Source organism: Canis lupus, chromosome 20 (assembly GCF_003254725.2).
Source record: "Canis lupus dingo isolate Sandy chromosome 20, ASM325472v2, whole genome shotgun sequence".
Taxonomy (NCBI): Eukaryota; Metazoa; Chordata; class Mammalia; order Carnivora; family Canidae; genus Canis; species Canis lupus.
Window position 1 is genome coordinate 23,471,747 of NC_064262.1, and position 12,349 is coordinate 23,484,095.

At 37.9% G+C, this 12,349-nt stretch overlaps 1 protein-coding gene across 1 annotated transcript in view; it reads right to left on the reverse strand.

The window, feature by feature from the left end:
• The window catches only part of TAFA1 (TAFA chemokine like family member 1), a 494,714-nt gene that overhangs the window by 148,643 nt on the left and 333,722 nt on the right, over positions 1–12,349 (reverse strand). The gene's annotated exons all lie outside the window — the stretch shown is intronic.

Below are 12,349 nucleotides of genomic sequence, written 5' to 3' on the forward strand. Positions count from 1 at the left end.
TTGTCTTTGAACTGGGACTGCTGATGCCTCATAACCAATTGGGTAAAGTGGTCGACAGAACTAGTTTTGTATTTGGCTCTCATAAAGGTTCCGCTGATTTAAATTACTTGTTTAAATACATATACCTTCACTACAGGCATGATTTCTTTGCAAAGAATACAAAATTTAAAAATGCACTTTATTTCTCTTCCAATTTCATTGAACTTCACCATTAATGTATTGACATGTAACGCAAGCCAATGCATCACCTCTTTTTTCACATTCATGATAAAAGATATTCTGATTCAAGGATTTGTCCAAAGTTCATCTCAACTGGTACAGTGGTTGCTGCTTTAACAGCCTTCCATTACTAAACAATTTACATATTAGATTCTTCAGTTCTAGTTTTGTTTGGGGGGTATGTTGCATGTATAGGTTGTATGCACATACACACACTAGACTGATGGCCCAGAATGTTTTCCTCTTGATTAGACAGTATTGGAGCTACAAAAACTGTTTTGGAGAAGCCTCTGCCATAACCAAACACATGCTATATATTCTGATAATATCAGAAGTTTATACCAAGTAGTAAAATAGCTATAGTTATGCTATATATATATATATATATATATATATATATATATAGTAACTCCTACACAGTAAGCTTTATTTTCATTCAATGTTTTCTTTAAATGATTTCTTAACTCTCCACCACACATTTGTCCTGGTCCTAATATGAAGTTACTCACAGAGGAAATAAAGGAGAAGAGCAAGAGAGAATAGGCATAAACCAGGAATTCAGAATGCATTCATGTGTGGTGAGGTACTGCTCCTAAATTGTAGCCGATTTCAAGGATCTGTAGTCCCCAATTTCCCTTGGGTCCAGGCGAAGGGATTGTAGGGGGAGACAATGGTGGCACAGATGAGAAGGGTTTGTGTTACCTTTCTCTCTTTGACCTGGTCAAAGAAGGAAACCTAAAAATGTTGCTGAGGAACTGAAGGAGGGAATAGAAGAAACAATTTAGAATCTCAATTTTTCATCACAGAGAACACTAAAAATCTCATAAGTTACTTGTCAGATTGACAAGCCAGCTGTCTTTATGAGACACTTCTGTCAATGTTCTGTATAATGGGGTTTTCTTTCTTTTGATTGTGTTACCTTACTGGGACAGAGAGATGTCAGGGCCCTATGGTCCATCAGAAATAATTTTATGGTATCGTAATGAAGTCACTGGTACTTGTGGCTTCCCACATTATCTCTCATTGGGACCTGGGAAACAGCTATTCTTCTTGAACCAAATTCTATGATGCTCAGTGCTATTCTTGTTTACAAAATTCAAGACAGAAGGTTGGATTGCCGAGAAAACCTATATTAAACTAATGTTAATCTATTAGGTTTGTTTCATCAATAAATTTAGTTTAAGAGATTATAAGAGAAAATAGTGAGGTTAGGCACATTTTTCAAAGGCCACCAGGTTGTCTGGTACTTGAGTGGGGGGAGGGGAAGACAGGAGGGTGGGGGAAGGGAATGGAGAGAGGAGAGGGGTGAGTGGAATTCCTAGCTTTTTCACTTGGAAATGTGAACAAAATGAAAATCCAGGCAGCTAACTGGCAAAATTGCATGTATATTTATACATAGGATGGTGTATTTTTCATTGTAATTAGCTTTTGGACTATCACTTGGGATTCAAATAAATGTATGGGACTGTGTTCATATAAATAAACTGTTTGGATTTGAATTAATTTGCTTCGCCACCAGGAACAGGCAGCAGCTAAGTGAGCCATTAATGTTGAACATTAGTTTTGCAGACAATAGAGCCACTCCCTTCATCTAGGCAGTTGCCCTTTTTCTGTCGCTATTCTAGAATCTGCCTTATTAGAACTTTATACCTCATTTCATAACCTACCCTTAACATTGGAATTGCTTGGAGAGCTTTAAAACAAACAAAGAAACAAATGCATGCTTCCCACAGCAGGGAGCCTTATATTTTCTCTGGGGTATGGCTGGGCTACAGTGATTTTTAAAGAAGCTTCTCAGGTGATGCTAATGTGTGTCTGAGACAGCAGACCAAGGAATCCTAGCCTGAGTTTCTTCAGATTTTTAGGGGCATCACCTGGAGAACCCAGCTATTCCATCCTTGGCTCCTCCCTTACAGGTGACTTGCAGTGTTCTTAACTTGTTTATCCTTTACCATCTGATGGGGAAAAATCATGGCTTGTGACCTAGTTGCTACTAGACCAGAGGGTTAGGGGGTCATTTGATCTAATTTTTGTATCCTTATGCTCTGTTTTATCCCACCATTACAACATTATTAAAACCCAAAGAGATCTTGCATACTTTCTAAGACAACAGTATCAACTTAAATCCAAGGGGCTGCTGCTCAAGAGTGGCACAGGATGTTTACAAGAATTATAACTTCTGAAGGGGGAAGGAGAGGACATTAGACTCTGGGAGACTTCTGTGCCAGAAACGTCTCTCTTAAAGCTTCAGATGTGACTTAAAAAATAGACAACCTGACCATTTATGCATTGGCATTGCCTGAAGCACTTTAACATTGAACTTCATTCAGCACTTAAAGTAACCTGGGGAGGTAAATTACCCGTATCATTATCCTTGTTTAAGAGGTAAGGAAACTAAGATTAATTTAGAAGAAATGGAAACTGTAAATTCTGAATGCTTTGAATGAGTAATGGTCAATGTCCAGGGTATAGTTTGACGAGAGAGGTCAGATTATAAACATCTTTGAATATGATCTGGCTTTAGAGGCATAGGTAGGTCTCCTGGTTTTTCATTCTGTATCTTGCTTCTAATAATAACAGGTCCTATTTATTGAGCATATACTATTCATTAGGCACTATGTTAAGCAGTTCATATTAATTATTTCATCTAATCCCCACAATCCTAGATAAGTACTCATCTTCTTCTCAATTTATAAAAGAGAAAATCTAGGCTTAGAGATGTTAAGGAACTTGTCTGAAACCCAAGGTTGAGTTTGCACTATCTTGCCTAAAAACTTTGAAACTCTGTCCCTACTGCCTTGCTATAAGGAAGGTATTAAACACATTTGTATTCATTATATTACACTACTTCCTGTGTCCTTACATTTCTGCCCAATTTACATTTGTCCTTACATTTCTCCATTTTAAATCTTTCCACTTAAGAACAATCAACATTACATTATGTAATGATTTGAAAACAGGGGCTCCCCATAAGGAGGTTAAAAGAAGTCTCTGAGCTTCTGTGTTCATAGCAATGTCAGTGCCTCTTGCCCTTTTTGGAAGTCAGGATTCAAACCATTATACTCACTCATCCTGCAGTAGTTCCCTGGTTCAGCTACTACCTCACGAGGGAGATGGGAAAGGATACTTACCCATCTTTACTGGAAATGTCCTACATGATAATTCACATCCTTGACATTACATTCTGCATCCGTGTTCCCTCTTGCCCCTCTGCACCTCTCCCTTGGCCAAAATGTTTCCTACATTCATTCCATCTTTGGAGCATCCAAATTGCTTGCCTTCCTCTATAATTTGGAAGTTCCACAAATACTTTCAAGTGACTTTAGTAGACACAATCCTTGTGTTAGAAATCACGTATAACTCTTGGGTCTGAACTCATGTGAGTACCAATATTGATTCAACAAGAAACAGCAATACAGTGCCCAGAAAATGGGCTTTCTAGTCAGAGAGACCTACGTTAAAAACTTTATCATTCACTGTCTGTGTAATTTTACCAGTTACTGAGGATCTCAGGAAAGAAATTCAGTTTCTCTATCTGCAAAAAGGATCAAAGCATACTTACTCCATTGGGCCATTCATAAGATGGTGCATATGAACAACTAAGCGCAGCACCTGCCTAGTATATATTAGTTGCTACACCAAAAACAAGTATAATAATCATTACTCTTCTACCCTATGGCTCAACAAAAATGTCTTTCAGCTTTATGATCAAGATCAAGGGCACAAGTTTCTTTATAGACAAGATGGTTGTCATGTACCCCACCCCACCCCACCCCCAAAAAGTTTTCTGTAGCAGACTCTCCACAGCTAGAAATCTGGGTTCAAATCCCTGCCTGGCTCTTTCTGTGTGAAGTTTAATAAGTTCCTTAAATTATCTGTGATTCAGTTTCTTCATCTAATAAATGAGAAGAGGGTTGTTGCAAAGATTCAAAAGTTAACATGAAAATTATCATGTAGGAGGAGGTCTTTAGAATAGCACCTTGCACATAGTAAGCAATATGTCAGGGTTAGCTATTTTTGTTATTATTTCAGTTGAGTTCACCCCAAATTCACAATGGCAAAACAGAATTGAAGAATGTGGTCTTATGATATTCTTAGGTATATGTCTAGGTTTCTAGGGAAACCTGCTTAGATGTTATAATGTTATATGCCTGTAAGTTTATAAGATAAATATATTTTTTCTAGAAATAGGCGTCCCTTAACATTCATCCTTCTCTTAATTATCTTTGACCTCTTTGCCCAAATCCCGTTTAGGTGCTCTTACCATTTTGTATTTTCTTCACGTTTAGAGATGGGCCTTCTGACTCGTGACTCACACACATTATCTAGGCCATGAGATGGGTATCAATTGCCATGAATCATTGTTTCCTAAATTTGTTAGGATCCACTCATAGTGCTTGTGAAGTAGCAAGATTACCTAGCCACTCCCTGGGATATCCAAACTCAGCAACTCTGGGTTGGAGTCCAGGAATCCATATTTTAAACAAACACTATAGGATATGCTTATTGCCAGGTCCTTCTGTCTTAACAGCTAACTTACCTAAAGCTGAGGTAAGAAATGGTAACGAGACCTCCAGTTACATTTCTCATTTCACTTTCTGTTGTTACCCCTCCCATCCCCTTTAGGTATAATTCTCAGCTTGTTCCTATGAGCAATTTTTTCAAGCGTGCGGTGTAATCTTCATTTCCAGGACTCCTAACTTCTGGTAAGTCATGCTTTTGAGCACCCTAAATCCATCAGCTGGAGGCAGTTTTCATGGCATGTTGAATAAGACAGAGGCCATTCCATCCCCAAGACTCTGTGGAGTGGAGGAAATAGGTAAAAACCTTATGTTGGCATTTTTGTACCTTAAAAAATACAGTAATGCCTTCATTTGGGTACCCATATTAAAAAAAAATTATAACTATTGGCTTTCTTTTGGGATGCACTGGAGAATTTCATTGGCTGTTCCAGGCAATAAAATGAGTGAATGCTAAAAAGAACCAAGGTAAGGGCGCCTGGGTGGGTCAGTCAGTTAAGTGTCCAACTCTTGGTTTCTTTCAGGTCATGATCTCAGGGTCATGAGATAGAATCCTACAATGAGCTCTCACTCAGCACAAAATCTGTTTGAGATACTTTCCCCTTGTCTCCTTCTGCCTCTGCTCCCCACTCCCTTCACCTCTCACATATGCATGCACATTCTCTAAAATAAATAAATAAAATCTTAAAAAAAAAAAAAGAACCAGGATAGATCTTCTAAAGAAAATCAGGCATTTCTAAAATTACAACATTTTTCTTTTTTATGTTTCCTTCTAATTATTATTTCTCAGGAAATGTTTAGAAGACATAAGATTTATTCACCTTACTGTGGGTAGGACAATATAAATATAGCTTAGAAGTCAAGAGTATGCCACACTTCCATGTTCTAGCTATGAGACCTTTGAAAAGTCACTCAGCTTCTCTGAGGATTGGTTTTCTCAGTAGGGTAATACTAGCTACTTCATAATATTTAATCCAAATTGATTTGGGATTATCCATCTCTCCTCGTCAACTTTGTAACTCAGGTAAGTCTGTAACCTTCTGGGAAACCAAGTTTCGTGTGTAAAACAGAATAATAATACATACCTCACAGATTTTTTTTTTTTTTGCATCACAAATAAATGAAGTAAAATACAAAATCACCCAACATTAAAGGTTACAGATAGTGCCTGTTCAGACATGTTGAATCTTTCTTAGGTCTTGCCCAAGACAGATGTGCTACAATTTAACCTATTTATTGTTTTGCTCAACACTTACTGGAGGCAGCTAGTGGAGATGGACTACCCACCTACAATTACTCAAATTCTTGAAGAAGACTAACACGAGGTCATTCTTCAGATATTGGTAATTGAGTTTTCAACACAATTGTATCTTATCTAATTACTTCTCTTTTTAAAAATTACTTCTTTAGCATAAAACTGTACCAAACTTTTATCCATCATCATAACAGAAAAGACTGGAAACATTATTTCTTGTGAACATTAAGCTTATTGATTTAAAAGACTCTCGCCAGCTCTAATGTTCAATGAATAATAACTGATATTAATAAATTTTAGTTTTCATTAGAGTATTATAAAGTCTTTTTCATGGCTGCAATATGTTGTCAACGTGCTAATGTATAGTACAGTGACTTCTGTTTTAGCATAAAATGTAAGCATTTCCATATGAGTCAGTGATTTTAGCATTGTTGTGTCTTCATATGAGACCAAGCTGTGAATTTAAATAGTAGCATATGTCATACTTATATATACAGGCAGTATTTTAAATGACTAACTATGACAATATTAGTGATACTGATTTGAAATTTTCAGACTGCTGAGTGAACATTTGTGATCTGAAAAATCTACACTAAGTGACATAGCTGCTGAGTAACTAATAATGTGAATTTTGCCCTTTTCCATCCACCCACGGCCTTTTTGTTTGTAAATGTGTGTTGGGTGACAAGTGGAGTTGGCATCCTGCTCTGGGAGAAAAACTTGAATTAGTTATGCCAACAACAGTGCTGGGACCCCATGATGTATATCATGTCACATATTACGGCCATAACTAGGCAAACAACCTTGCACAGAGAATAAGCACCTATGCTCTCCTAAGCATTTAAATTGTTAACCATAAATGCTTTGCATTTGTTAAAGCAGTTGCTCAAAACAGCTGCTATTAGTGGTGCAGTCAGAATCCTCTGGATGTTGTACGCCTCCAAGAGGATGTGATGAATAAATAGTCTCTGCCAAATCACCATGTCATTTAGCATAAGGGGGCATGGAATGGAAGAGCCACTGAAGTTGGTTATTTAATCATATTGTTCAAGAAGGGGTGAAATCTTTACCAATATTGCATGGCTGTAAATACTATGGGGGCATGGACTGAATTCTGATAAATATAAATTGGGGTCCAAAAACATATACAACTACCAACAGGAATGATAAACCCATGAGCCTTCTTGATGTAAAACTTTATAAGGGAGTGAAGACTTGAATTTTCTCCATGTTTATCCATGTTTTGTTAATGTGTATTATATCAAGATCCCCATTAACAGAATCTACAAAATGGCTCATTATTAAAATAGGTGGTTCCTTTGATGGAAAAAAACCCTCTACTTTGACAATGAAATAAAATGCAGCTCCTGACAATGAAATAAAATGCAGCTCCAGCCATGATTTGGTAATCTATGAAAGTGTATTTAGGGGTTGTATGTCTTTCCTATTACTATGGTAGCAAATTACCACGAATGTGCAGGGTTAAAACTACACAAATTTCTTATCTTACATTCTATCATTCAGAAGTACAACATGGGTCCCTCTGGGCTAAAATCAAGGAGCTGGCTGGGCTGTGTTACTTCCTGGAACCTCTAGGGGAGAATCCATGTCCTTGTCTTTTGCAGCTTCTCAAGCCACATAGCTCCCTTCTTCTGATGTCAAAATCAACAATGTCAGATTGAGTCCATGTCACATCTTACCACTTCAGTCTTCTTTTCTACCTGCCCTTTCCATTTTTAAGGACTTCTGTGATTACATTGGGTCCCCTAGGTAATCCAGGACAATCTCCATAAAGTCAGCAGAATAGCAACCTTAATTCTATCTGCAACCTTAGTCTCCCTTTCTCATTTAAGGCAACATATTCACAGGTTCCAGGGATTAGGAGGTAGAAATTTGGGGGGGACCACTATTCTGTTTACTATGGTGGCTAATCCAAGAATTCCTGGAATCTGTTTGGCAATTTCTGAAAAACATGATTCCAAAAAGATTTGCCTTCTGCCACAGAACATGTAAGAAGAATTTTATGCATGCATCATGTATGAACAATAAAAAAGGAGGTATCTCCAGGAGAAGAGTCTTATAATTGATGTGTATCTGGTTCAAGAGTAGGGAAATTGTGCATTGGGCACAAAGTTTAGCTGCCAACCTGATTGATTGATTTGCCAAATAAAGATTTTATTTATGCATGTATTTATTTAGAGAGAAATCAGGGGGAGGGGCAGAGGGTAAGAGAGAACCTCAAGCAGATTCTGTGCCCAGCACAGAGCCTGATACAGGGCTCCATCTCACAACCCCGAGATCATGACCCAATCTGAAATCAAAAGTCAGACACCCAACTGACTGTACCATCCAGGTGCCCCTATTAAAGTAGCTTCTGCTGTAGGCAGGACTAAAGATAGGTTTAGGTTTGAAATAGAAAATCAATTCAGATCACTCAATGGGGGTCAAGAAGTTAAAATAATAAGTTGTGCGAGGATTATTGTCTTCTCCATAATGCTATGGAGTTTTCTACAACTATATGGAGAAACCCTAACAGTATCACTAATATATGCCAGAGGGGCTTTATATTTGAAGGCTATACAAAGAGGGACAGTGTGCATTCATTCATCAGCATTCACTGTAGCTGAGGGCTGTGGGGAGTGCAGTGATAGGGACAGAGGATTATCTAAAGGTGTGGGGTGGGAATGAGAGCAATCTCAACAGGAATTGGGTGAGTTGAAGTTGTGATGGAGTAATGAGACAACCATATGATGGAATAATATTCAACCATTTAGGAAGTGAGCCCTATTTTCATTGTGTTTGAGAGGGTCCATCAGTCACCAGCTCTGTATCCTTGAGCTAGTTACTGGACCTCTCTAAGTTCCAGGTTCCCTTCTCATAAAATGGAAGTAATGCTAAAACTGGGATAATGCCGCAGGTTAATTGAAATGTTAACGAGATGGTAAATGTAAATATATTAGTACAGAATCTGATATATAGCACGTCCTTTATAATTATTGGCTGTTCTTGGCAATTTAATTATGAATATTATTATTAACTCACTAAGAAAACATGGAACAGTATCTGGGACATAAAAGTAAGGACAATTAAGATATAGAAGTAGAAAGGTTCCATTTTTTTTTTTTTTTGGTAAAAGCAACGCAAAATTATGTATATAGAGAGCTCATATAAGTATAGAAAAACATCAGAATATCTGGGTGGCTCAGTGGTTGAGCATCTGCCTTCGGCTCAGAGCATGATCCTGGGGTACTGGGATCGAGTCCCACATCGTGTTCCCCATGGGGAGCCTGCTTCTCCCTGTGCCTATGTCTCTGCCTCTCTCTGTGTCTCTCATGAATAAATAAATAAAATCTTAAAAAAAAGAGAAAAATGTCTGAAAAGACACCTGTTAATAATAATACTGGGAATAGGACTGGATACATATCTTTAACTTCCAGCTTTATTACCATGATAAGAATAAACAACTTTGCTGAATGCTGGCTCCCTGAAAATATCGCCAAAACAACCTGCTGATAAGACCGTCTCCTTAATAAATCCGTAATACTTTTGTAAAAACAGCAACGAAGCACAAAAAGCAACATGTAAAGTAAATCTAAGCACTTGCACATAAACTTTGAAGACATTCATAATTTGAAATCATTCCATCATCTCTCAAAGAATAGCCCTGTCTCCAATGTCCAAGATTCAAAAATCTAAAGTGGAACATCTGCCTCATAATTTCTTGGGAACCAGACCAAATATAATTGGAAATCCACAAACTCAAGGATCATTGACATCTCCCACAGGGACATAAAACTGCCTGGTCATTCTACCCTCAAGCTTCCTTTTGCACAATGGAGATTCAGAAAGCTAGGAAACTATGCAATTGCCAACAGCTGCTTTCTCCCTCTGCCTCAGTCTCAGGAACACTTGTTTAACTGGTTATTTCACTGGCCTTTTCTCCATGGCTGGCCTAGCAGAGAAACTTGCAGAGAAACTGACAAGAGTGGGGAGATCTCTTAAAATAGAAGAGGTGAAAACTGTCTTAAAAAATAAATGCCATCATAGCATTTTAAGAATTCAACAACAATAAAACAAAACAAAACAAATTACTGGTGAGTCCTAGATCAGCCAAATGCTTTTTGCCTCCCGTATGGTCCTAGTTACCTTTCTGAGAAAAGAAGGTCTTTTCACCATGACAACAGCCATCTATCCATCATTTGAGAGATAACAAATATATACATAATGAGCATATGTTTTGTTTCATGAAAATGGACAAGTTTCCATTGAAGTAAGTTGCTAAATAAGAATCATTTCTTGGTCAATCTTGTCCTTTTAGAAGATTTAGCTCCATGTAATTGGACAAATACTTATTTAATCCTTGTGTGTTCTGTTCAGTTCTGAGAGACATAGAAGAAACAAATGTTACAGATAAAATTCTTGTCTGTTGAGGGATTATAGTATCATTGGGAATGGGACAGAAATATTTGGTATCTTTCTTTGCATGGGCAAGGCCACAGTGACATTGCCCTTAAAGATTCTGCTCATCTGTCTTATAAAGGAGGAGGCTAGGCTGGGAGCACAACAAACATCTAAAATTAGAGACACTTGAGTCCAAATAGGCTGTGTTCATTCCTTTGGGTGAATTGTTAAAAACAAGGCATTTAATTCTTCAAAAACTTTTCACCTATAAAATAGCTATTGGAATTAAATGAGATGATGCATTCATGTTCTTGGCACAGTACTGTCAAATATAATAATATATATTATATATATTAATCACTATAAATTAGAATTATTCTGAGTCACAAGACTCTGCATTTGAATTCTGTATCCACCCCCTTTACTACCATGGGCAGATCACATAATCTCTCTAAACTTCAGATTCCTCAATATGACGATAGTATGAGTACTTACCTCCCAGGATGATGGTGGGAATTAAATGAGGTATTATATGCAAGGTGTCTGACTTGAAGCCTGGTACATGATTCTGTGCTATTGGTTTTTTTGGGGGGAGGCTGACACAAAGTAGATGCTTTGCTATCATTGAGATTGCTGGCTTTACATGAGCCCTTCCCTTCAGCTTAAGAACCTAAGCATATGATTATATGGTCTCATTCATTTGGGGAATATAAAAAATAGTTAAAGGGAATAAAGGGGAAAGGAGAAAAATTGAGTGGGAAAAATATCAAAAAGGGAGACAGAGCATGAGAGACTCCTAACTCTGGGAAATGAACAAGGGGTGGTGGAAAGGGAGGGGGGTGGGCGGTAGGGGTGAATGGGTGACAGGCACTGAGGGGAGCACTTGATGGGATGAGCACTGGGTGTTATGCTATATGTTGGCAAATTGAACTCCAATAATAATAATAAAAAGAACCCAAGCATATGTATGTCATTCTGCTTTTTGCCAGGTGCTAAGCCTGAATTTTATCTATATCTACTAATAATCACCCTCTGAGGCAAGTTTTAATTATAGAGCTAGGGAAACTGAGGCTCAGGAATGGTGGTTTGCCTGGGGCTATGCATGAGTCTGAAATCCAGGAGTCCTTGGGTAAATAAGCTTTATACTATTCAGTATCTCAGTTCTTTTCTTATATGTGTTCCATGCTTCCTGAATTAACCTTTTCCAAGTAATCAGATTCAGAACTCCAGTGCAAGATCTCTCTCTACAATATACTGCTCACCAGAACTCTCTGTGATGATGGAAATGTTCTAAGGCTGTGCTATCCAATAAGAGAGCCATTGGCCCCTTGTGGCCTTAGTTATTAGCCCTTGAAATGCGGATAGTGTGATACTGGAGCTGTTTCTTAAATTTCATTTAATTTTTTTAAAAAAGATTTTTTTATTTATTCATGAGAGACACACACACACAGAGGCAGAGACATAGGCAGAGGGGGAAGCAGGCTCCATGAAGGGAGCCCAATGTGGGACTTTATCCCAGGACCCCAGGATCATGACCTGGGCCAAAAGTAGATGCTCAACCACTGAGCCACCCAGGTGCCCCAAATTTCATTTAATTTTAAGTAAAAAATTTAAATACTCACACATACCTCATGGCTATGAATTTGGACAACAGGTCTACAGTATCCCTGGCAGATAATCATCTTGTCTTTGCTTGAACGACCTAAGTGTCATCTAGTCAATTGCTTTCTGTCTCTGAACATAAGAGATAGGCCTTCATTCTTTTGGACTAACATCTGTTGCCCTCTAACTTTTACTTACTTGGTCCTAATTTTTCCCTGGAGTTATATAAAGTATGCTTAATCAAGTCCACAAAATAGTATTCTCTAATACTCTTCACCATGTACAAATCTTCATAACTGCAAAGCATTCTGGGGTCAGGGTTTTTTTATGAGGCTACTGTGTGGAGTCAGCA